The sequence below is a fragment of the Ochlerotatus camptorhynchus genome, unplaced genomic scaffold (genome assembly GCF_037179485.1).
Source record: "Ochlerotatus camptorhynchus isolate MF236.1 unplaced genomic scaffold, CSIRO-AGI_Acam_v1.1 ptg000014l, whole genome shotgun sequence".
NCBI lineage: Eukaryota > Metazoa > Arthropoda > Insecta > Diptera > Culicidae > Ochlerotatus > Ochlerotatus camptorhynchus.
The window spans coordinates 4790077-4813556 of record NW_027040506.1 but is presented as its reverse complement, the minus strand read 5'-3'; the positions used below and the strand labels follow the sequence as shown (position 1 = coordinate 4813556).

Below are 23480 nucleotides of genomic sequence, written 5' to 3'. Positions count from 1 at the left end.
CTTCATAATCGCCCAGTACTTCTCGATGGGGCGGAGCTCCGGAGTGTTGGGAGGGTTGAACATTTTCGGCACGAAATTGACCTTATTGTCCGCATACCACTTCAGCACGTCCTTGGAGTAGTGGCATGAGGCCAAATCCGGCCAGAAGATTGTTGGGACGTTGTGGGCCTTCAGGAGAGGAAGCAGCCGCTTCTGGAGGCACTCTTTTATGTACACCTGTCCGTTCATCGTGTCCTGGGTCACGAAAGGTGCACTCCGCTTCCCGCACTTGCAGATGGCTTGCCAAACCAGGAATTTCTTCGCAAATTTGGACATCTTCTGAGTGCGGACATGCTCCGGAACGCTGAACTTATCCTTGGCCGTGAAAAACAGGTTGCCGGGGATCTGTTTGAAGTCGGCCTTCACATATGTTTCGTCGTCCATGATGCAGCATTCAACTTTCGTCAGCATGTTGAGGTACAACTTCCTGGCACGGGTTTTGGCGGACTTGTTCTGCTTCTCGTCGCGATTAGGGGCCTTTTGTACCTTGAACGTTCGAAGCCCAGCCTTAGTATTGGCCTTCTGGACAAAACTTCGGCTTAGGTGCAGCTTCTTAGCCACATCCCTAACGGAGGCGTTCGGATTTCGGTTGAAGGCCCCAACTACGCGGTTGTGATTTTTGGTGTTGTACGGAATACTTTTTCCTTCACTTCTGGGCTTCCGATCGGTGGTCAACCGTTCCTCGAACCGCTTAATCACTCGCGACACCGTGGAATTCGCGATTCCCAACGTTTTAGCGATGGAACAATGCGAGAGATCCTTGTTCTCGTGATGAATGCGCAAGATTTTATCATGCACGAGCTGTTCTTTCGACTCCATTTCCGCGAGTTTTGATCACAGGACTTTAAAACTTGCAGGATGTAAATAATGCACTATGAACTAAATCCACCCAAATTTTCATTAAATTCTACCCAACGGTTAAAAAGTTAGAGCAATTTCATAGTGTGGCAATTTCATCGTGGACACCCTTTAAAATAATAAAAACGTAAATTTACGTGTCTGATCTTGACATTCAACTGCTGCAGAAGTGAACCGCATCCGATCGTAGGAGATCAGCGATGAAGGTAGCCTTAGAAACGCCACTGCGTACACTAAGTAATTGTAGGGACACCAAATTACAGCGACTTTCATAACTAGAGAGATTGAAAGGATCACTCCAGGGTAGCCAACGAAGGGCGAAACGTACAAATCTTCGCTGAATACAATACGATTCACCCTGTTGCTGTAAAAAAGAGCCAATACTATGGAACAGTACTCTAATGTGGAACGGACTAGCGAACAATAGAGTGTTTGGTCTAAAGTCTAAAGTCTTTGGCGAAACGAAAAATGAAACCATGTTGAGAAGACGCCTTAGCGGAAACATAAGCCACATGGTCCTTGAAGGTGAGTTGTGAATCAAGTAGGACGCCTAAGTCTTTAATGGTAGATTCACGGTTTAATATTTGCTCCTGTAGGCTGTAAGCATAACAGATAGGAGATTTTTTCCTGTAAAACGTTATAATGGCACATTTAGAAGCATATAATACCATCCTGTTCTTGTCATTGACCATTGTTGTTCCAGAATGTCCAGGTTCAAGTCTCATTACAGGTAAGTTTCATAGCATCTATATAAGTATTTTAATCATAAATAAGGTATCAAAAGGTATCTGAACATAATAAAAAAAACATTAGTTATCATTTTTTATTCCGTTTACGAGTCTACTTAATTTTGGGTGGTATTAGTGTACCCAAATATCCCGATTATTTGCAAAAAATAGGAAAAAAATTCGCCCGGGAATGGAAGCAATAATTTTTGACGTTTCTCACATCGGCCTTTACAATGACAACAACCCAATTAAAGTAATATTTTAGTTCTTCACGTAACTTCAACTAGTAGATTTTTTTTTCATGACATATTATAATTTATAGAACAAAGATAAAATTGTATAAAAATAGGTCTTAAGGCAACTATTGCAAACCGGTCTACACTGATTGACGACAAATAAATAAATACATCAATGTGCCACATGTAAATTTACAAAGTGTTTGCTGTGAAGACGAAATTAATCATGGGAAAATGATTTTAATTTAAGAACAATAGGAAACACAAAACAAAGGGGCACATCAGTAATGGGTTATGCTTCAAACCTACACACGAAGATTATTTTACAGGAGTCAGTATTTTTTACTGGGTTTTTGAATTGCTGATAAAGTCGGTAAAAATCGAATGACCGTTATCTGTAAGGAATGCATGAAATCGACAAATTTTATGTTCTATCATTAAATGGGGCTTACAGAGCTAAGTCTGTACAAAATAGGAATTAATTTTCTCATTTTTGAATTTTCCACAGGTTTCCAAACTTTTACCAAACAGTTCCGTAATTCAAAACCCAGTAAATTCTTACTGATAAACAGCGCCGGTGGTGTAGTGGTAAGCGTGATTACCTATCACCCCAGCAGGCCTGGGTTCAATCCCAGTCGGCGCCGCCTCTGATCACGCCTTCGGATGGGAAGTAAAGCCGTTGGTCCCCGTTTCATGAGTTTGATGGGTCGATAGGTAGGATCAAGGTGTGGGAGCTGCCTTCCTGGTACGTCGGTAGCATTGGTGCTCAGCACGGAAAACAAGATCGACGGAAAAAACAAACCAAAGGAAAAAAAAAAAAAAACCTTACTGACTGGATTAATGTGAATACAAACATTTATTTATTTTAACCACAAAATGGAGTAGAATGTGTAATGCAAAATTCACAATATTGGACATCAAGTTAATGAACCATTGCCTCATTAGAGCATTGAGCTTTTTCTCACTATTTGGACAAATGATAGTTTCAAGAATTCTTCTGCGAAACGTTTTTCTAGCTATAAATGTTCAGAAAATTGAACCTGTTGAATTGTTCCATACAGTAAATCATGAAACTAGTTTTGTCCAAGGAATCATCCTTCATGTTTTGGAGTATTTAAATTGCATCACTGAGGTCAAGCATTTTCTCCAAACTACTCTATATTTAAAGGGCGTACAACAAGAAAACACACCACAAAGCATTTCAATTTCATACATTGCGTGAGTTTACTCTGTTTAATAATTCTACACCACACTTTAAAACCGATCCCAATCTTCAAGAACATTCCATCACCAACGACCGATCATCTCCATCACCCTGTCCTACGTGATCGGTCGTCGTGATGATGATGGACAGATTCCCGCTCGGAGCCCACAATCTCCAAAATAAAAAAAAATTAAAATAAAAAAAAATAAAAACTATCCATCTCACATTTCCGAGAGCTAACGCAAACAAAAAGAGTCATTTTTCCCTTCTAAGACGTTCCGTTCTTTTTTTCTCCTTCAAGCTTTTAGTTCTTTCTCTGCTAGTCAAACGCCAAATCCGAAAGGGACGGAACAGCTTAACAGTAGACCCTGAAAACTCGCGCTGCCGTCGTTGTCGATCGATCGCCGTCTCAAGCGAGAACCAAGTCGAAAAAACCGGCTTGACTCGTTCTCTGCGTTCGCCGCATATCTATGTTGGTTTGTTGGGCTTTTTTTTCCTTGATTCTCGCCTTCTGCTTCTTTGCTTTGGTTGATCGCTCCGTCGGTCGTCGTGGCTTCCTCTCTGGTGTTGATCTTATCTCGTTCGTCTTCCACATTCTTCCACAATCTCAACAACCCAACACAGCAGCAGCGGTTTAGACAATAAGAGCGAAGGAAGGTGTTCTCTCTTGGCTCTCGTGAGTCGTGTGAATTTATGCTCCGCGTGTTGGTCGCAATCTGGACTGGACTCCTAACAACACAACCTGATCGCGAGCGGGTTGGAAGGTTTGTTTAGGGTCATAAGCGGTGGTAGTGGTGGTAGCAAAACGTAACACGATCTACGGCGGTCGTTCGGGGGAGCTTTTCTTTGAATGTGCTAGTTCAATATGGCCGGTGCAGCACCAATACCACCTGGGACAATATGGTCGCGGGAGAACAAGTGTTTATGGTTTCTCTCCGCTTTGTGGGGTGGATGGTGAGAGAACGAAAGCTCGTCCGATGAACTTGTTGTACAATTGGCGAAGCGGGCGATTCAGTCTGAGAGAATTGATCGTGCATGAACGACGCACCTGTGTCCGTCCGTGTTCGAAGCGAACGTTCTGCGCAAGTCCCGGGAAGTGCTAATTTTGAGTGATCCTTTTTCGAGGTGATGTGAAGCCCTGCTTGTTTCGTGACCCTTTATGCGCGATTGGAGGGCAGGAATATTGTTTTCTAGTGCCGGAGAGATGTGATGTTTGCGCGGAGATTTCGGGAGCGATGCGATTTCGCTTAAAGTGTCTTTGAAGAGTGATTGAGTACACCTACCGAAAGGGGGATGGAACAAGTGGTTGTGAACCGATCCACGGTTGGTGGGAAAGTCAAGATGGAGGCTGCTGTTGTTGCCGTTTAAGTTGTTTTTGCGAAAAAAAAAAGTTTATCGGAGATTATGTCGATTGAAGATTGGTAGTGGCGGCGCTTGTATCGAGGTTAAGGAAGCTCGCAAGGAGCGCAGAAGAGCACGCACGTTGAACCAGTGCATTTGCGGTTTGTGCGGTGCAAAAAAAAAAACAACAAAGAAAAAGAGTATTTTTTTTAAGTATCCTCCAAAAGTGACCGAAAAACGCCAGAGCTTAACCGCAATAAAATTTTATCGAATTTTGTGGTCATCGCTCCAAGCAGAGCAAAGCTGCTAAAATGTGCTGCCCGGCGGAGTGTGGTTAATCGAGTTGGAAAGGATTAAAGGTTAAATGGGACCCGGCGCAAACTGGTGATTGTGAAATACACTCGTAAAAAGCGCGTCAATTCGCTGGGAAAACGACGCAGTGCAGTGATAAATTTAAAACAAATAAGCATAAAACAGAAAAAGTCCGCGTCGTGAAGTTGCGCGAATGAGCGAATAAAAAAAAAAGAAATGAAATCAGGCACGAGGTGATACCGAAAACCGGCGCATAAAATAAAGGATCAGTCGGCTGGAAATTGAAATTAAATCATCCCCAATTTGGATTACAATTATTGGATTACGTGCCAAAACGGGAGGTAATCGGTGGAAGGTGTTGTTTTAGCTGTTTAGCAGAGTGTGTGGTGTGTCGCAGCCCCAGCCACCGTCCCGAGGAGTGTTGTTTGCTAAAGTAATTGAGCTGCACCGCGCTCACCGGTGTGGCCCGCGCGTGTATGTGTGTGCCTCTGCAAGCCATATTTGGACTAAATGCAGCACGGTGACACAGCTCAGTGACAGCAGACGTGATTGCAGGGACAGACTGCGAACGACGGAGATATTTAAGTCTGAGAGACAAGTCAGGCTGCAGCGGATAGAGAAAGGTAACGATCTAGTTTTAATTAAACTGATTTGAAGTAATGGAATGTGGGTATTGTATGCAGAAAAGGGAACGCATTGTTTGACATTCATTGTAGCAAGGCCAAGACGGTGACTTGGAAATCTAATCTTTGTTGACATTCATGCTTAGTGTATGAACGTGACCGACGTCGTATTTGAACCTCATAAGTAGCTGAATCTTGTACTACGGGAACGACCACAGGTAAACATTATAATCGATCAAATCATTCCAATCAAGACTTCGAGCAAATGTTACATGCAAAACAAACGGTCTACTTAATCCAACTCCAGGGCATTTTGAGCATAACTTCAGAAAACTTTGAGTCAATTACCAGTGTGATCTTCCTGAGCACGACTAAAAGGTTCAATGTCTAGAGAACTTTCTGGGTATCTAAATTTGGTGTTTCATGCTGGTTCTGACAGCACTCACCACCAGAGGACGAGCAGACTTCAATCTACACTGAAAACTAAACTAGCTCAGAGAGGGAGTCACTTTTACTCCGTTGTAAGTCACTTTTATTCATTCGTATGGAGAAATTTGTAAAAGGGTAGGTCACTCAGCGCATGACGCAACAAATAATTTGAGCTGGTTAATAGCTGAATACGCTATTTTTTAGCTGAAGAAGCATAATTTTGCCTGAATAAGCTCTTATTCAACTTTCAATGTTTGTTGGGGAGTAACCTACGCTTTTATAATTGTATCCATACGAATGGGCTGGTGGAAAATTCACTTGAGATGTATGACGAAATTGACTTTTAATTGAAAATATCAGCAATGGTGCAATTTTTCCGATAGTTTATTTCTACATAATATCTCTTTTGCTAAAAAAAAACAAAATGTAGAAATTTTCTCACCACTAAAAGCAAAGTTTGAAGAGAAATCGGTGATTTTTAGAAAATCTTTATACCGCAAAACTGGTTTAGCGACCATTGGCAGGGCGTCGGATTTGATGGTGGAAACTATTACCGAAGACAACAAAACAAGAAGACTGGCAACTCTTCCGTTTTCTCACACGACCGCTATGCAACAGGAACCATCGCGTCATCTGCGGCTCAAAGGTAACCCAACAAACATTGAATGTTGAATAAGAGCTTATTTAGGAAAAAACAAGCTTCTTCAGCTAAAAAAATAGCTTTTTCAGCTGTTCATCAACTCAAATTGTTTGATGGGAAACGCTTCGAACGAAGTTGATAGCAAATATTACAACTTCAGAAGAAAGACTTGTGTGTTGCTTCCACCTTCACCCAAGTGCAGCGCTACTGTATCTGTCGCTTGGATTCCGGCGAAGTTGCCAGTCTTCTTGATATGATGTCTTCGCTATTGTTCAATTGAAACCTTTGAAATAAATGCACTACATCATGAACATTTTGACGTTTGATATGTCAGTGAAAGTATCTGAGGCATATGTCTCCATTTTATCTTTGCAGGATCACTAATTTGTTGAAGATTTTAACAATATATTAACAAGCTTAATGGACATCTACAGTCAATATTCCGTAAAAATGAGCTGATTTGCAGTAGTTATTCGTTTTCAACCAAGAAGAAGTGTGCATAAGAAAATATAGCATGTTCCAGTAGGAAGTATTGACCAAATGGTTGACGGTATATTTGAATCAGCCCAAAACTATTACCATCTACGATTATGAATATATTATGTTGCTTCATCGGTAATCTATATTTCCTAAAAAGCACACGCTATCGAATCCATCTACGAACAGTCTTTTGACATTTCTTGTTCCTAAATCCATCTCTTCTCATCGTGCTCCATCCTTTTACAGGAAATCTTCAAAATCTTCAGCAATCTTTTTTCATTCTACGCGCTCATCACACAACAGAATTAAAAATCTTCAAAGAATCTTAGCTAGAGTTGAATTTGATCTTTAATAATAATGTGTAATTAGCTCTGCGAGTGTTGCTGCCATTTGAATCCAGTTTTATGTGTGGATCTAGATGTAGCAAATAAAAACGAAGGAGTTTACTACACTAGACGTCGAAGTTGACATGCGATGTTCTTTGTCATACAAATATTAAAACGCTAGGTGGTTTTTAATTTATAAATTTAATATGGGTTTCACAAAGCGCATCGTAAACGTATCAACCAGCGCTGCCCAACGTGGTCTCTGGATCTCAGTAATGATATAACTCTAGTCCAAATTTTTTCATCATTATGAGTTTTGGCCCAGAATGAATGAGAAATTATCAAAATGCAACTTAAAACATGTTCATCAAACAAATATACAGCCATTTAAAAATATTAAAAAGGTTGGGCAGGCCTGGTATAAACCTTGCTAAAAACAAGAAAAATTAAACTAACACGCGTTATAATGCAAATACGTATTATAAAAAAAAAATTTAAAATTTAAAATTTGAATGCAAATTAAAAGAAAATAACATTTAAAAAATTCATTTATTTTAAGTGTTTTTCAACATGGTTCAATGTGTTCTACACGTTGATTTGTTGATAATCTTTCTCTATCAATTTAAGTGTATTGCACACTGAATCACACTACTGTTCAAAACAGATGAATTTGAATTATTTTTCATTTCAATGCGATGTGAATTGTTTGTTCTGCAAGGTAAACATCGAAAACATGAGTTGTGACTTCATCCTTATCTACCAGCCTCATATATGAGAACAACCGTGACCCAGTGAGATCAAACGAAGACAACGGCAGAAGCACACCCCAACAGTCCAGGATCAATTCCCGAATCAGACCCATTAAAATAAAAGGCATGTGTATGCTCTGACCTCTGGCAGCTTTATTTATATATTTGCCGATTCAATTTTGGAGTCGCAAAAGTAAAAGTCAATAACGTAGAATATTCTACAACATTGAACTATTATGTGTAAAGCTATTGATATCACCATGTGAGGCACTAGACTTCAAGTGTGTCACAATTCGAACCAATAGTGTTGAGGCATGGTTCACATCATAAGATGACATGGATGTGTTTCACAATAAGTGTGAGACACGTGATGAAGACGTCTGGAATTTTTTGAGTGTTATAAGTTCATGCTAAATACGGCTATTTATGCCAGTCAGCTCATCATTCATTTTTGTTCCCTACAGTTATAACTTGTAACTGATTCTCACCCCAATGGGTCTGGGTTGTTAGAATCTTCTAAGGTGTAAAATCTCTGGTCACGTATGTCATCGGAAGTGAATCAAAGCCGTTGGTCCCGATCCATGTGTTGATGGGTTTGATATCTAACGTCCAGGTGTGGAGTTGCCTCCTAGCGTAGGTGATTGTCACAAAATTTCGCTAGGTTATATTAATACCACCCAATTAACAATTATGGTTTTGTGAGGGTTCTGTAGACCATGAATTAGACTTGTAGATCGGAGATGAAGTAGCCATGAGCTAAATATTTCCTTAGTAAAGAATTAAAAAAAAACTTGTAGAATGCTTCAAAAACTTAATAAAACTTGTTATGTTACTTGAGTAGGGTGACCAGAAAACCGGGAAAACTTGGAAAATCGTAAAATATCTAGGAACTTGAAAAGTAACCGGGAACAGGAATCTAGTAATTTGAAAAGTAACACTGAGTAAATTTTTCCTAATGCATTAGGAAAGTTAATTATCCTCTTAATACTTTTAAAATTCTGCTTATAACTCTTTTGGAACCCTGATCAGATTTATTGGAATTCTCCTTTAAATTCACCTGCTATTCTCCTGCCAATTGCTATCAAATTTTCCTCAGAACCACATAGGATTTCAATTCAGAACTTCCTTTCTTTTCCACAGAAATCCCTTGGAATTCACCTCAGGACCTTGCAATCTTCAGGGTCCTAAGGAGATGATCTTCCCAGTTCTTTTTGAAAACATCCTTAGCATGTCGGACGTAACCTTTACTCACTTGTGTTATTTTCCTAAAGGAAGAGCTAGTAGTCAGGGATGGAAAATCATTTACATTCATTTCGTGCATTCATTTACATTTATTTGCCTCTAACTTTTTTTATCCTCAGAATTCCATAAAATAATGTTGCAAGGCTTTGTAGGCTTTGATATTAGTTAAATATTTTGTACACAACTCAAATCCTTATCTCTAATGCTTGATGAATCAGAGCGATAAGAACCCACCATTTTTTTTTTCAGTGAATGTAAATTGCATTCACTGAAAAACAATAACATGTTCTGTCAGCTCTATTTCGTCATGCGTAAGAGATACAGATTATAGCTATCAACAAAAGTTGTAGTCCATATCAAAAGCTACAAAAGCTTTACACATCATTTTACGGTATTCTGTTGATGAAAAAAGTTAGAGGCAAATGAATGTAAATGAATGCACGAAATGAATGTAAATGATTTTCCATCCCTGCTAGTAGCTCACAATACTGCCCAGGTGGCAAAACACCGAGTTTGAGCTATGTACCACTACATGACAGTTATATAGCGTTTGTTTTTATATCAATCAAGCACTTCTGTCTAGGGCACTATCTACCTACCGAGCTCACGGAAAAATTATAGTAAAAACCAAAGGAAATGTGTGTAAATGTGTTATTTGTTGGTTGCAAAGCAATGTTTTTCAAAATGTAATGAATAAGAAATATGTAGTGAGAAAATATATTAATATCTGTGCATACATTTCTAGTCGTAATACATTATTATTTTTTTTTCGATTTCACTATCAGTGCAAATGTGCCATCTGTTGCAATACCTATAAGGCTTTGGGTTAAGTCCAATTTGATTCTTTTTAAATTCTCCTCAAAAATTCTTATTTTCGGCAAAATTCCTTAATCACAATCGTTCAGTTTTTAGAACTCTGAAAATCTCAACGTCTTGACATTTGTTTAGGGCAAAATCTGAGGTCTTGAAAAATTTTCAAAATCCATCATTTAGAGCATTATTCTCAGTATTAGATTGATGTAAAGGTTTGTTATCAGAGCAGTTCCATGCTAAATGACGGATCGAAAAACTTTATCTTCTCCGATTTGCATAACACTTTGCATAATTGTGTGTTATGCGTTCATAGTCTTCTAGCATTTTTCCATATTCAGAAACCGTATCTTGGATATTATTTTTACCAATGCAGAAACTGTCTCAAAGAGTACCATGTTAGAGGTTGCTGAACCTCTGGTTGAAACTGATTTGTTCCATCCAGCTCTCGTTGCCAATCTGCTCCTTCCTGTGAATTACGCCGATCCCCCAGATGACTTGGAGTTCAATTTCTACAAAACGGATTTCGATGCATGGTCTAATCGTCATCTTCATGAGTTAAATCGTAGAAGAACGGCCGCTCTAAGGAGATGCAGCGATGATGATCTTAAGCACAGCCCCAAAACCTTTTGGTCTTTTATGAACAAAAAACTCAAAACTTGGTGCCGAAGTTGCTGATTGCCTTGAAGACATTTGCAACCTTTTTGCAAACCACTTATTCAGCGTATCCAAAAGTTAACCCGTCTCAGATCATATGGTGAGCCAGGCATTGAGAACTTTCACGGAACAAAACGTCCTTGATGCTATTCAGAAACTGACATCTTCTCCAGTTGCTGGACCTGATTGAATTCTTTCAATTGTACTGAAGAGGTGCGCTAACTCCATTGTTGCTCCGTTGACAATTATTATAAATAAGTCACAGGCAAAGTTTCCAGAACTGTGGAAAGAATCCATAATGTTCCCTATCCACAAAAAGGGGACAAGTGTGATGTCACTAATTATCGTGGTATCACCTCATTATGTGCTAGCTCCAAACTTTTTGAAATCCTAATGGGCGGTGTGCTTTTTGATGCAGTAAAATCGATCCTTTCATCTGGTCAGCATGGATTTTTCAAAGGAAGGTCAATCGACACTAATCTAGTATAGTTTGCGTCGTATTGCATAAAGGTTAATGAGAATGGAGCTTAAATTGACACAGTCTACACAAACCTCAAAGCAGCTTTTAACCGTGTAGATCATCATCTACTGCTGGCTAAGATCAGTCGACTAGGAGCTTTTCACTCTTCACTGGTGGGCTGGAGTCCTATTTGGTGAACAGACGACTCACTGTCAAGCTTGGATCATCGCAGTCCTACATATTTTCTAACAGTTCAGGCGTTCCCCAAGGAAGTAATCTAGGACCATTACTGTTCTCAATAGTTTTCAACGATGTTTGCCTACTCATACCACCGGGATATAGGGATATGCGAATGAACTTACGATCTTTATTATCGTCAAATCCATTGAGGATTTCCGGGAACTACAGACGTTAATTAAACTATTTGAGAGCTGGTGTTCCGTGAATCAACTGACAATCAACGTACAAAAGTGTAGTGTCATCTACTTTACACGAAAGTAATCTCCAATTAACTGGATTTATGAGATTTGCGGTTCCCCGATCGAGAGAGTTAGTGTGGTGAAGTATCTCGGAGTTCTGCTCATTCAGAGATTAGCATTATTGTCAAAGGTAACAGGGGGGGTTTATAAAAAGAGCTATCAACCGTTTTCGAGATCCCTACTGCCTTCGATCACTGTATTACGCTCTACAGTGCTTCCCCGATTTTGTCTACTCCGGATTTTCGCAGCTTTTTTTTTCCCGATTTTGTCAGCCTGAAGATTTTGCTGATTTTTTTTTTTTGGTTTTTAAGCATGAATTCTCGAGGATTTCGCTCCAAATGGTACTAAATTGTTTTGTCGCAACAATAACAGAGGTACCGGCAATTAATGCGACACTGCACAGCTGTATCGAGTTTCTCCCGATAAAAGTAAGTAGGTGGCGGATAGAGCTGGGATGGCTGCAATACAAGTTATGGGCAGATACCTCATTCAAGAAGAAGGTTTCGTGATTGCCAAAATTAACGGAATATTCATATGCAGTTGCTACCGCACCCGATGGACGATGGAGCAGTTCCACGAGACGCTGATTGGACTCACCGAAGAGTTGATCGGACGAAGACCGGTAGTAGTCATCGGAGGAGACTTCAATGCTTAGGCAGTGGAGTGGGGAAACAGATGTACCAACGCAAGAGGGCACATTCTGCTGGAAGCTGAAAATTAGGCTGTTCAATAAAGGCACCACCAGCACTTTTCGCAGAGATGGCCAGGAATCCATTATCGACGTCACTTTATGCGGACTGCAGTCCGTCGCTCGTAGAAAACATGAATTGGAGAGTGTGTGAAGGATATACCCATAGTGACCATCAAACAATCCGATATGGCATCGGCCAACGGAATCCTGTGGCAGTACAGAGGACGAGAACTTGCGACCTGAAGTGGAAGACAAGTTGACAGAATCGTTAGGGAGAGCATGTGACACGGCCATGCCGAGGAAACTGAAGCTAAATAACAGACGGCCTCCAGCTTACTGCTGCAACGAGGCAATTAGCACCCTCCGCGCTAGTTGTCTCAGAGCCAGAACACGTGTTCAAAAAGCAAGAACAGAAGCAGACAGAGAGAAACGTAGAGGAATGTTCCGAGCACATTAAGGTGGGCTTAGACAGGGCAAGTCAATTGAATTCAACTGACTAGAGCGCGAATTGAACGTGTAAACCATGCCATTCAACTGACTTGATCAACTCACTTGAATTGAAAAAAGTTGAACCAGGCTCAACTTTTCGAGTCAATTGAATTCAACTCATCATTTGACTTGCCTGGTCTAAACCCAGCTTAAACGAGAGATAAAGCAGAGCAAGTCAAACTGTCAACTGGAGCTGGGTCAAGACGCTGCTGCCAACGACGCACATCGTGTCGTGATGACGAAGATCAGATGTCAAGTCATGCTCGCTGAAATGTGCTGAAAGTCATCGTGGAAGGACTTTTCTCGAAGCACTTAACTTTAAAGCCAGTAATTACCGTTGGGGAGCACGCAATAAACTAGAATTGCGTCAATCCTTTAAATTTGTCGAACCACTTAACGGAATCCCTTTATGAAGAGCTTTGAGTGGGTTGGTTTATTTCTTTGAATTCCGTTATAATTGCTTTTCTTTTGACAGATACGCGTATTTCGTCTACTACATGCAGACTTCATCAGTGCCAAGTGGTGTTGAGTACTTGGCACAGATGGAGTCTGCAAGTAGTAGACGAAATACGCGTATCTGTCAAAAGATAAGCAATTATAACGGAATTTAAACCAACCCACTCAAAACTCTTCATAGAAGTGCGTGTTGAAATGCCTGGGAGTGATGGTCGACGACCGTTTGGCTTCAATAGCCACGTAGAATATGCGTACGAGAAGGCAACGAAGGCCATCAACGCGGTAGTCAGAATCATACCGAACATCTCGGGACCAAGCAGTAGCAAGAGACAGCTCCTGGCTAGTGTATTTACGTTGATGCTGACATATGGAGGTACGCAAACTTAGCTGGCGCCGGTGGTGTAGTAGTAAGCGTGACTGCTTTCTAACACCCCGATGGGTTTGGGTTCAATCCCAGCCGAGGTCGGTGGGATTTTTCTGAGGCATAAAAATCTCTGGTCACGTCTTCCTTCGGAAGGGAAGTAAAGCCGTTGGTCCCGGCCCATGTGTGTTGAATGGGTGCGATATCCTACGCAGGTGTGGAAGCTGCCTTCCTACACATTCGTTGCCGTCAATGGATGGCAATCGATGTCCGTCGGTGATTGGCACTAGATTGCGGAACAGAGACCAACGTTAAAATAAAGGAAAGAAAAGTACGCAAACTTTTCGAGACGTTTGGTGTACCCTTTGTTGTAAGAATAGTAAACATTTATCAGTAATTCCATTAATAGTGGATAAATAATGGTTAAAATTGATTTCAAAATTATGTTGATGGTTGAAAAAGAAAATTTCCCGATTTTCTCAGTATCCCGTTTTTGTCAGCCAAAAATTCAGACGGGGCTGTAAGCTGCTTAAATCGTATGGAGCTCGTATGCACACACGTGGATCAACAGGATTAAAGCAATCCAGTCCCGTTTTTTTTTAAATTTGCGTTGAGATATCATTCTTGGCGTAGCCCTGTCTGCGTGCCACCGTTTAAAGATTGCTGTAGGTTGCTCGGAATGGAAACGCTTCAACAACGACGAGACTCCACCAGAGCTTTGTTTGTTGCTAAGCTGCTAAATTCTTGGACAGGTCAATCTGAACACGCCAGTGTTCTTAAAAGATCGAGATAATTTTTAAGACTTTATTTTAGGATAACAAACCACGGGCATAATGAACCGGTTCAAGCTATGTGTCGGGAATTCAACTTTAGGTATCATACGTTTGATTTTTCTTCTGATCGAAATGAAGTCTGAGACAAAGTTGTTTAGAAAATAAAGTATTTCTGGAAAATATACACGGTATATAAAAAACTTAAATATCTCAATAGTATATCATCAACTTTTAATTTATTTTTTTGCTCATAAAAAATACTAACTTTTGGAATATTTAAAAATAATGAAAATCGGCAGATTTTTACAAAAATGTGAATGATTGCCCATAACATAACAAGTTACATGCACATCGGAGAAGGTCGAGTCCTATTTCAAAAGTTTTTTATCCTATTGGTCCTGGAACTGGTCATGAGCCTATTTTTTTTTGCTGCTCCTCTTTTCCCTGGCTTAGACCGCCATCTCGCCAATGAGCTTATTTTATATGTTATAAATCTAGGATCACAAGATTTTTTATTTGCAGAATATCTCGAAAAAAAAAATATATCCTAAAATGTCTATTATTACAGGCTAGAGAGTGTTAACAAATTTGTTTTTTGTTTCAAGGTCTTCAATGATTACCCCTAGATCTCATTTGTAATCAAGTTCATTAAAGCTGTTATTAAAGCTGTTGTCTTGAATATAGTTTTTGTCTACAACCGATGCAATTCCGACAGCTCGCCTTTCCGTTTAGTCCATCACCCTGCTAGTGAAATGCACAAATCAGTTTCAAGTGCCACTACCACCATACCAGATGGTCTGGGGGTGCCATAAATTGCGATCAAGGAAGACTTGGTAGGTACACGATGCCATCCGCTTCAGTAGGGGTGGTGGGGGCATTTTAAAGAGATTCTTATTGTTTATTTTGAAAATAAGTGTCTTCTGGGTATCTAGTTAGACATAATGTTAGTTTAACTTATGAGATTTGATACCAAATTCAGATATCAACTTTGAAATTGCTTAAATATTCTACATGTTTAAATTAAGACCAAAAACACTTTCTTGGGGAATTTCCTTTTGCAGGTGGGAGTAAAACGGACCAGCACTGGGGTAAAATTAACCTTTAATCGTAAGGTGGTATAAAAATTTTAGATTGTTATTTGCTAGTTAATTAGCTTACAGTAATTTATCAGGGGCTGAATAGCATGTTTCAAATACAGGCATTGCATTTGAAAAAGTTTGCAACACTAAAAAAATTATATATTACTTTCATGGCAATTACTTATAGCTTATAAACTTTGTAAAATTTCAACTTGTTAGTTATGCATGAATGATCCATATCAAACCTATAAATTAGAAGAAATATTTCATGCATCAGTCAGTATATTTTTAAATGTTCTTAAGACGTGAATTTATTGCTGAAGTCCTGCAGAAAATGGGTACCAGTTATTTAGTGTTTACACTTTTTGCTCGTAAAATCATTAAGTTCACCATTGTAAAAAATACATTAGAACGCGTTTTAACGATGGTGATGCAATTTATTGATTATTTTTGCGTAATTTTATAGTTTAAAAATATCACTAAATGTCCTGATTGTCATAATATAAGATAGCAATAGCAATTTCCGACCGAACAAGTATATACCTGCCCATTTTTCCCCCATCTCCGCTAATATTTTTTTACGCACCATAATCGTTTAGAGTCCGCTTTCATCTCGCGATCTTGTCAGTGCACCAACAGTCACAGGCACCCACCCAGTCAGCGAGCGAAAAGTCTGCTCTGCGAAAAGCTCCGAAACGAACGGCCACGAAATCCGGTGGGCGTAAACTCGTGGAGCACGTTTGTCAAACTCGATGGCTGTTGGCTGCCGGCTGCTTCTGCTGACGACGGATTTCTCGGTGCCTAAGGTGGATTACCGTTGTGTGCTTCTTTAGTTGAGTGTGGGATTTGGAAACAGCTTCGGCTGTTGAAGAAGATGGGATTGGACTGCTTCGAGTGTAGTGTACAACCTCAAAATTTTTGAATTATTGCTTTTTGATGGTAATTCAATGGACGGCCGATGGTGATGGTCGATTTAGTTTCAGCTTCCGACTCTGTATGGGTGCGAGTTGATGTGGCACCTTTTAGTCTTGGACCGTGGCTACCAGTGTTTTTCTGATGAGCTGATACCGGTTGTACAAAATGGCAATTTGTAATTGGTTGTATCATAAATTGGACACAAATAATTCATGAGAGCATGGGGTTCGCTGAAAGGAAATTTTCCGGCAACGATTGATGAGACGCTTTTTAATCAACTTGGCCATCTTTTGCTATAAACAATGGCATTAAATTAAAAACAGGCAACAATAGCCTGGTTGAATGAAATTAGACTTTCCATATGTCTCAGATAAACATCAAACATACCAAATCACAAATCAGAAAAGCAACCAAAAAAGTTTTTCTTCAAGGCATTTTACCAATCAGTCTTGATTAATCTCCTGAACCATAAAAAAAATCAGAAAGCTCATTTTTATTGGCTAGATCGATGAAAAAGGACTATAGAGCACTGATCGAACCATAAACTATACTTAATAGAAGACGAGTGTGTGTGAGATCGAATCACTTACTTTACGCAGCAAGGCTTCGGAAATCACGAGGCTATCATGAGAAATCACGTCGTCCACCGTCGCCGTCGTCATCAGGCTTGGATGATCAGCAGAGGGGACAATAAATAATTTAATTTAGCTCGTTTTATTGTCAGCCTCAGAAATTTTGTGGTGTCCATAATTTCGGTTTTTATGACAGCTTTGGCTCTGCGCTGGGAAATTGTGTGCCCGTTTGTTTCCAAGCTTCGGGTGGCCGATTCGTAAAGTTTGACAGTTCCTGCTTAGCTGTCCTTCAACTGGGAATTATGAGCAGTGGTTCGTGATTGGAATTTCGATAAAAGATTGACGTTTGTCAGGGGAAAATTTTCAATCTTTTGATTTATGGGATCTCTGATTGTGATTTGGGAAATTCATTCCTACGGTGTAAAGAAACGCAAATGCAACACGTGTTCAATGCTACAAATCAAGGCAGATATGTTTTGTTTATATTTTTTATTTTTGTCTTCATCTTGATCTTACCTACATGAAATAGATCTAATTGGATTGAAGTTGTTTCAGAGCATGTCTACAAGATATTTATAGAGTTGAATTAGGAAAACAGAAACAGAATTTTTTTTCGGGGATTTACTCTTGGATTTTCTGATCTAGGGCTCTGCTAGACTTTTTCTTTGAGAACTTTAGTTTTTGCCATTTTATTCGTCTGAGCTTTGGACTTGTGACAACCCACATTAATGAGCCTATTCACCTTTGTTTTTCTTTTGTTTTTGCATTACAGGCAATTAAAACGCATTTTAGGTCATTCGTGACAATCAAATCCACCTTTATTCAATGTATGGTTGATAATCGGTTAATGTGGTGCTCCCAAGCTTTATATTAGGTCTATACCAGTCTTATCTTTCAATTCGTTAGTCAATTTCAACCGTGGGCTGGTTCGCCTCATGGGATTGTTGACTAATTCGATGAGATGTTATCCATTTATTCGCAAGACTAGTGGTCAAGAAGGTCACACCTTAGTACCTTTGCAAGTTTTATCGAGGTTTTAAAGCATGCTACAAATCTAAATCATGGTCTGAAGAACCCTCATAAAATCAAAATTGTTAGTTATTGGGTAGTTATTTAATATAAATCTTTTGGAGTATATCCCGTGTCTTTAGTTTAGTGTATGTCGTATTACTCCATCACTATTGAGAAATGATGAAGTATTCGGTTTTCATGCAGTTGTCATTCTTGCCTTCATTGCAAAGAATCGATTCTAATTGAAAGGCCCTGCTATGTATACCCTTCGAAGAGTGAGAGCACTCTCCAAATGCGCGCCCCTTTGTCAGTCAAAATTGGATTCCTTAGCAACAAAATTAAGCAATGACACCGATAATAACCATGCACTTCAAACTAAAGAACAACCCATAGAAGATTAGGAATCACATAGATCAAGACTAACTTACTAATTTTTTCCTTGTTTCAAGATCATCCTCGATGGACAAAGCTTAGTCTTGTCACTATCAACAAGGCATAAAAAGTAACAAGAACTAAGGTGTGTTCCTTTGATGGCTGAAAAATCCTGTTCTCCTAGTTTGAAGTAGTCAGAACTAGGGATTGGAAGTAGATCTTACATCCCGTAACGTACCACGAATAGGCGATCGACCCACGTTATGGGGCTAGTGCTACAGCTAGAGCTCTGAACACAGCTCCCTAGTAAGGAGGTGGCCTCCGCCAAAGGAATGAATTCAAAGAGTTTCAAAAATTAACAATTTCTCCAAGAGGTTCCTTTCATTGACATTTAGTCCTAGAGGAGGACGAAGAAATTGCCTAGTTCAGTAACAAATAATGCTTTCAGGAATTTGTTATATTTATTTAGAAGGATATCATATCTTGAAAAAAAAAAATACTTTCGGAAATAAACTTAGCCCTCATTAATTTTCGGCAGATTTCAATCGACTCGCATATTTTTGTAGACGTTGTGCTTCTGATTATCTGATTATTATATTTCATATTACTATATATCAAAAATTCGATATGAGGAGAAACCATCAGGGAACCCAATTGAAACGATTTGAATGGGAAGAGTGAAGATGTCAACTCCCTGTTGCTAACATTTCGTGGATAAATGGCGAGCTCTTCTCCCTATTCATTGAGGCATCTTCCTGTGGGATGGCTCGTTTTCTGACCAATTGGCTGATCAAGTTGTTGGAAGGAGACTCTTAACTGTCCCAAGGAAATGAATAGGCGAATTGTCTATCAATCCATACATTCGTGTTTGGCCCTTCATACAGCGATTTGCTGATGAAAATCAGAGGTTATTAAGCTTGATCAAGTCCAATAGTTATGAAAGCTCACAGCTATCGGACTAGTTACCGTGCTACAATGAGTGCTACAATCAGTTGTTACATGGGCGTAGCCAGGATTCAAATTAGGGGGGGGGGGGTCAAAAAAAAACTATATTTGGAGAATTATGTCAGACCCCGATTAGCTGAACGCCATTATATCAAATACTATTATACCGGACGGACTACTAAGTCAATCATCATTTAACCGAAGCTGAATTTTCCCAAGCAGAAAGTGAAAATTATTTTAAAAAAGTACAAGGGTCTATTGCTAGGGGCACGAACGGAAGCTTGACGTAGGACCGCTAGTGGACGGAACAAATATGTTGATCATTTAGTTCTTTTAATTGATTGATAATCCGTAACTCTTTCCGTTTTTTAATTGGGGATCGTGGGAAAATTAAAAAAAAATCTCGAATTTGGAAGAACATGGTTTACAAATTCGTTCTATTTTTGCAGCTTAAGTGCGGGTACAAATCGATAGAACTGTTTCACCACGGCGTAGGTATATGAGCAAATCAGTCTTCGTTCTATTTTTGCCAGCGGTGGTAGTGGGGCCGATAACCCATCACCATCCCTCTTCAATGTAGGAGCTTAGCAAAAATAGATGACGACCGATTCGTACCTTCTCAATGTTCCTTGCTCGCTTTCTCTTTCTATATACAATTTTCATACTGCCGTACTCTAACGGAACTATCCATTCTAGACTTTCATCTCCTCATCTATCGTATAAAAATGACCACTTTAGTCTGTTATTTGAAATTAGCATCTCAACTATGAATTAAACCTACCTTTTTTGTTGCAGAACTGAACCAATGACCAGTTTGAAGGTTGAAAATTCATAATTCACATTGCAATTTCTGAAGTTAAAATATTGGAAACAACTTAAATGACCATCACTTATTTTTACCTTGATTTACCTTAATTTGGATTTCATAAGATTTGTCACCACAATGAACAATTAAAACTAGAAATAACTAAAAAAAATATTTTTATTTCCGAGTTTTGGCGGTCTTGAAAAGAAACATTTTACTATTTTAGGGAATTGTTGGTATATTTGATAGTGATAAAATATTATATTATTAGTACAATACAACGCTTCGTAAAATATACTTATTTCAGAATCATTCTTCTCTTATCTTCAGAGAATCTCTCCAGCGCTAGTTCCTCAAATTTTGAACGATCTTTTTTTATCATCTGACGATGAACACTCAGCAAGCAAAGAGCATTCAAACGCTGTTCAGCCATTGTGGACCTCAGCCAGGTTTTCACCCGACGCAATGTGCTGAACGAACGTTCGATGGTGCATGTTGTGCATGGTTGGGCGAGTGCAATTTTGATTGCTTTCGCAGTGGCAGGGAAGAATGGATGGGCTTCAGCAAGAAGATCTATAAGATCAAGCTCTTCGATGTTTTTGCCTTCTGAGTTCATGCTGATGTAATGCTGGTACCACAACTCCGCCTCTCCAGAAAAATGTTCAATATCATAAAAATTTACGAAAGACTTGGTTTCGCGCTCGAAGTCCTCAAATGTCAGTTTCAACATGTTTGCAGGATGCAACAGCGATAATGAATAAGCAGGAGTATTATCTTCACCGAACCGTGTTTCCAACGACATAATAAGGGAATCGAGGTAAGGAATCATCAATGCTCGGTTCCAATATTCCTTATCTGAGGATGCTGGTGGGTTTGCCCTGTGTTTTTGTCGCTGCGTGGTTCTTGGTTGAGTCATTTGAATATTTGCTTTCTCAGCTGTAAGACACGCTTCTGCCAAAAGTTTTTCGGTCACATTATCGGATTTTTCACGATGGCTTCTAATAATGCAGATAATATTCTGTACGTGTCTTTTGCATTTCAGCATATCCACTGATTTTGACTGCATATTATTTACTACTGGCTCAATCAATGCAGAGTATTTTGCAATCACCTTCAAACAAAACACGAATTCTGGTCTTGCAACAGCGCTATAAAGCTGATAAGCGGTTTTGCGAGTAGCGCTGTTGCCTTCCTGTGAAAGCTTTTCAAGAGCTTCAATTATGGCATCGATATGCAGGTTAAAAGCTGAAATGCTTTTGTATTTCTGAGACCAGCGAGTCTCACAGAGGCTGGGAATGTTCGGAATGTATTTCCTGCGAATCGTGGATTCCTTAAAAAAATTGATGATATCCTTCACCGTGCCTACTGTGTTCCGAACTTGCGACACTTGGTTCAAGTCATTGACCACAAGATTAAGCTTATGACTGGCACAGTGCACGAATATAGCTTTCGGAAATTGTTCTCTCAAACGTTTTTGTACGCCATTGTCTTTCCCAGCCATCGTTGAACACCCGTCATAACCCTGGCCCACACATTTCTCAGGGTCCAGACCAGTGCTTTCGATGAATTTGGCAATACTGGTAGCAATCGTATGAGCGTCCATTGCATCTAGCTCAACGAATCCTAAAAATTCTTCACGGATTTCATTTTTTTTCATATCAAAAAAACGAACACCAACCGACAACTGCTCTTTCCCAGAAATATCGCAAGATTCGTCAGCCAGAATGCTGTATGCCGCAGCCTGTTGTACATCTCCGATTAGCTCATCACGGACGACGTCACCACAGATGGAAATGAGCTGGTTTTGGATGTGTGGCGAGAGATAAGTAACGTTTTTCTTTGCATGAGAAAGATGATCATCCAGATCCGCGTCTCCTGATTCTGCTCTGAACTGAATCAGGTCTTCAAAAATTCCGGTATGGGTTTCTTTACCACGGAATGGCAAATCGTGAGTCCCACAAAATAAAACGGTTGAAATAATAGATTTTATAATTTTCCTGTTTTCCTCCACGGATTTCTGGTGAGCCGAGATCAGTTGAACGTTAACAGGAATATTTTCCATCAAATTTTTGGCAGCCATAGATGCTGACTTGTGCCATTGAGACTGCATATGGTTCTTGCAAGATTCATGCATATGTTTGTATTTTGTGAATGAACGAACAATGAAGGCTCCCAAAACACCCTGGATCACAGTTGGTGGGAAAACCACGCAGAAAAGACACATTGCTCCTTTAACTTCCTTTGAATAGACCAGCCATGGAGCGAACGTTTTAAGCCAACTAATCAAAAAGTAGAAGGGTCTGTGCCTAGGGGCACGAACGGAAGCTTGACGTAGGACCGCTAGTGGACGGAATAAATGTGAAGAGCATTTAGTTCTTTTAATTGATCGATGAACATTTCAAATGGTCCTATCTGCTTTGATCGATTCTCTTCATCGACTTTCTCTTTTCATAACCACTGCTATGCAAACAGATTTTGCGCTAATTCTACCGCATAGTTTGATAAAGGAAGTTCTTATCTAGCGTCCAAAACGTCAAATAAAACAGGAAAAGGTTTTGCAGCTGAGCTATTGACGAAAGAGAAGATGAAGACAATCGATCAATGCAGATAGGACCTTTTGAAATGTTTATCGAGAATTATCTATTACCTCAACTTTTTCCGTTTTTGAATTGTAGGCGTGAGCATTTTGTGTGGTCGTTGGGGGCATGTGATTCTGAATATGGACCAACAGGCAGATAAAATCTATTCTAACTTTTTACTGTAATAATCGAAAATGAGCTAATTCCATACAGCAGCGCTCTTTTATATCTTTTCAGGTTAAAGCAGAATGATGTGCAACCAAGTGGTATAAAAGCTACAAATACTCCTCCCATTATGAGTAGTTTGCTATCAAGTAGCGACACTGGCTCTTTTCCTTTTGCGTACACGGCGAATAAGAACGACCCAAATTTGAGATTAGTTCACTCATAATCGCCAAAAGTGCAGAAACTCAGCGATGAGTAAATTTGTCTCATGGTTTCCTGTGGAAAACCAAAAAAATCTGCCAGAAAATTAGGAAATTGACGAAAATTTTATTCAGTCTCGGAGTAGTACCCATAGACTGAGTGAATCCAATCCGTACTTTTCTCAAATTCGGAAATTTTTCCCTGGAAAAAACCTGAAAAAAAAAACACGAGGCAAATTTACTCATCGCTGAGTTCCTGCACTTTATTTCTTATTTTTGAGATAACTAAACTCAAATTTGGGTCGTTCTCATTCGCCGTGATATCACCTTGAAAGATATCGGCGCCGGTGGTTAGCGTGATTACCTCTAATCCCAGCAAGACTGGGTTCAATCTCAGTCGCACCGGCATGTTCTGAGGCATAACATATCTGATCCCACCTTCCTTCGAGAAGTA

At 39.6% G+C, this 23480-nt stretch overlaps 1 protein-coding gene across 1 annotated transcript in view; it reads left to right on the top strand.

Annotated features, from left to right (window-relative positions):
- The first annotated feature begins 4068 nt into the window (after positions 1-4068).
- The window catches only part of bowl (brother of odd with entrails limited), a 158592-nt gene continuing 139180 nt past the window's right edge, over positions 4069-23480 (top strand). Inside the window, exon 1 of the mRNA XM_065222213.1 lies at positions 4069-5341. The gene's annotated coding sequence lies outside the window, so the exon portion shown is untranslated. The remainder of the gene's footprint in view (positions 5342-23480) is intronic.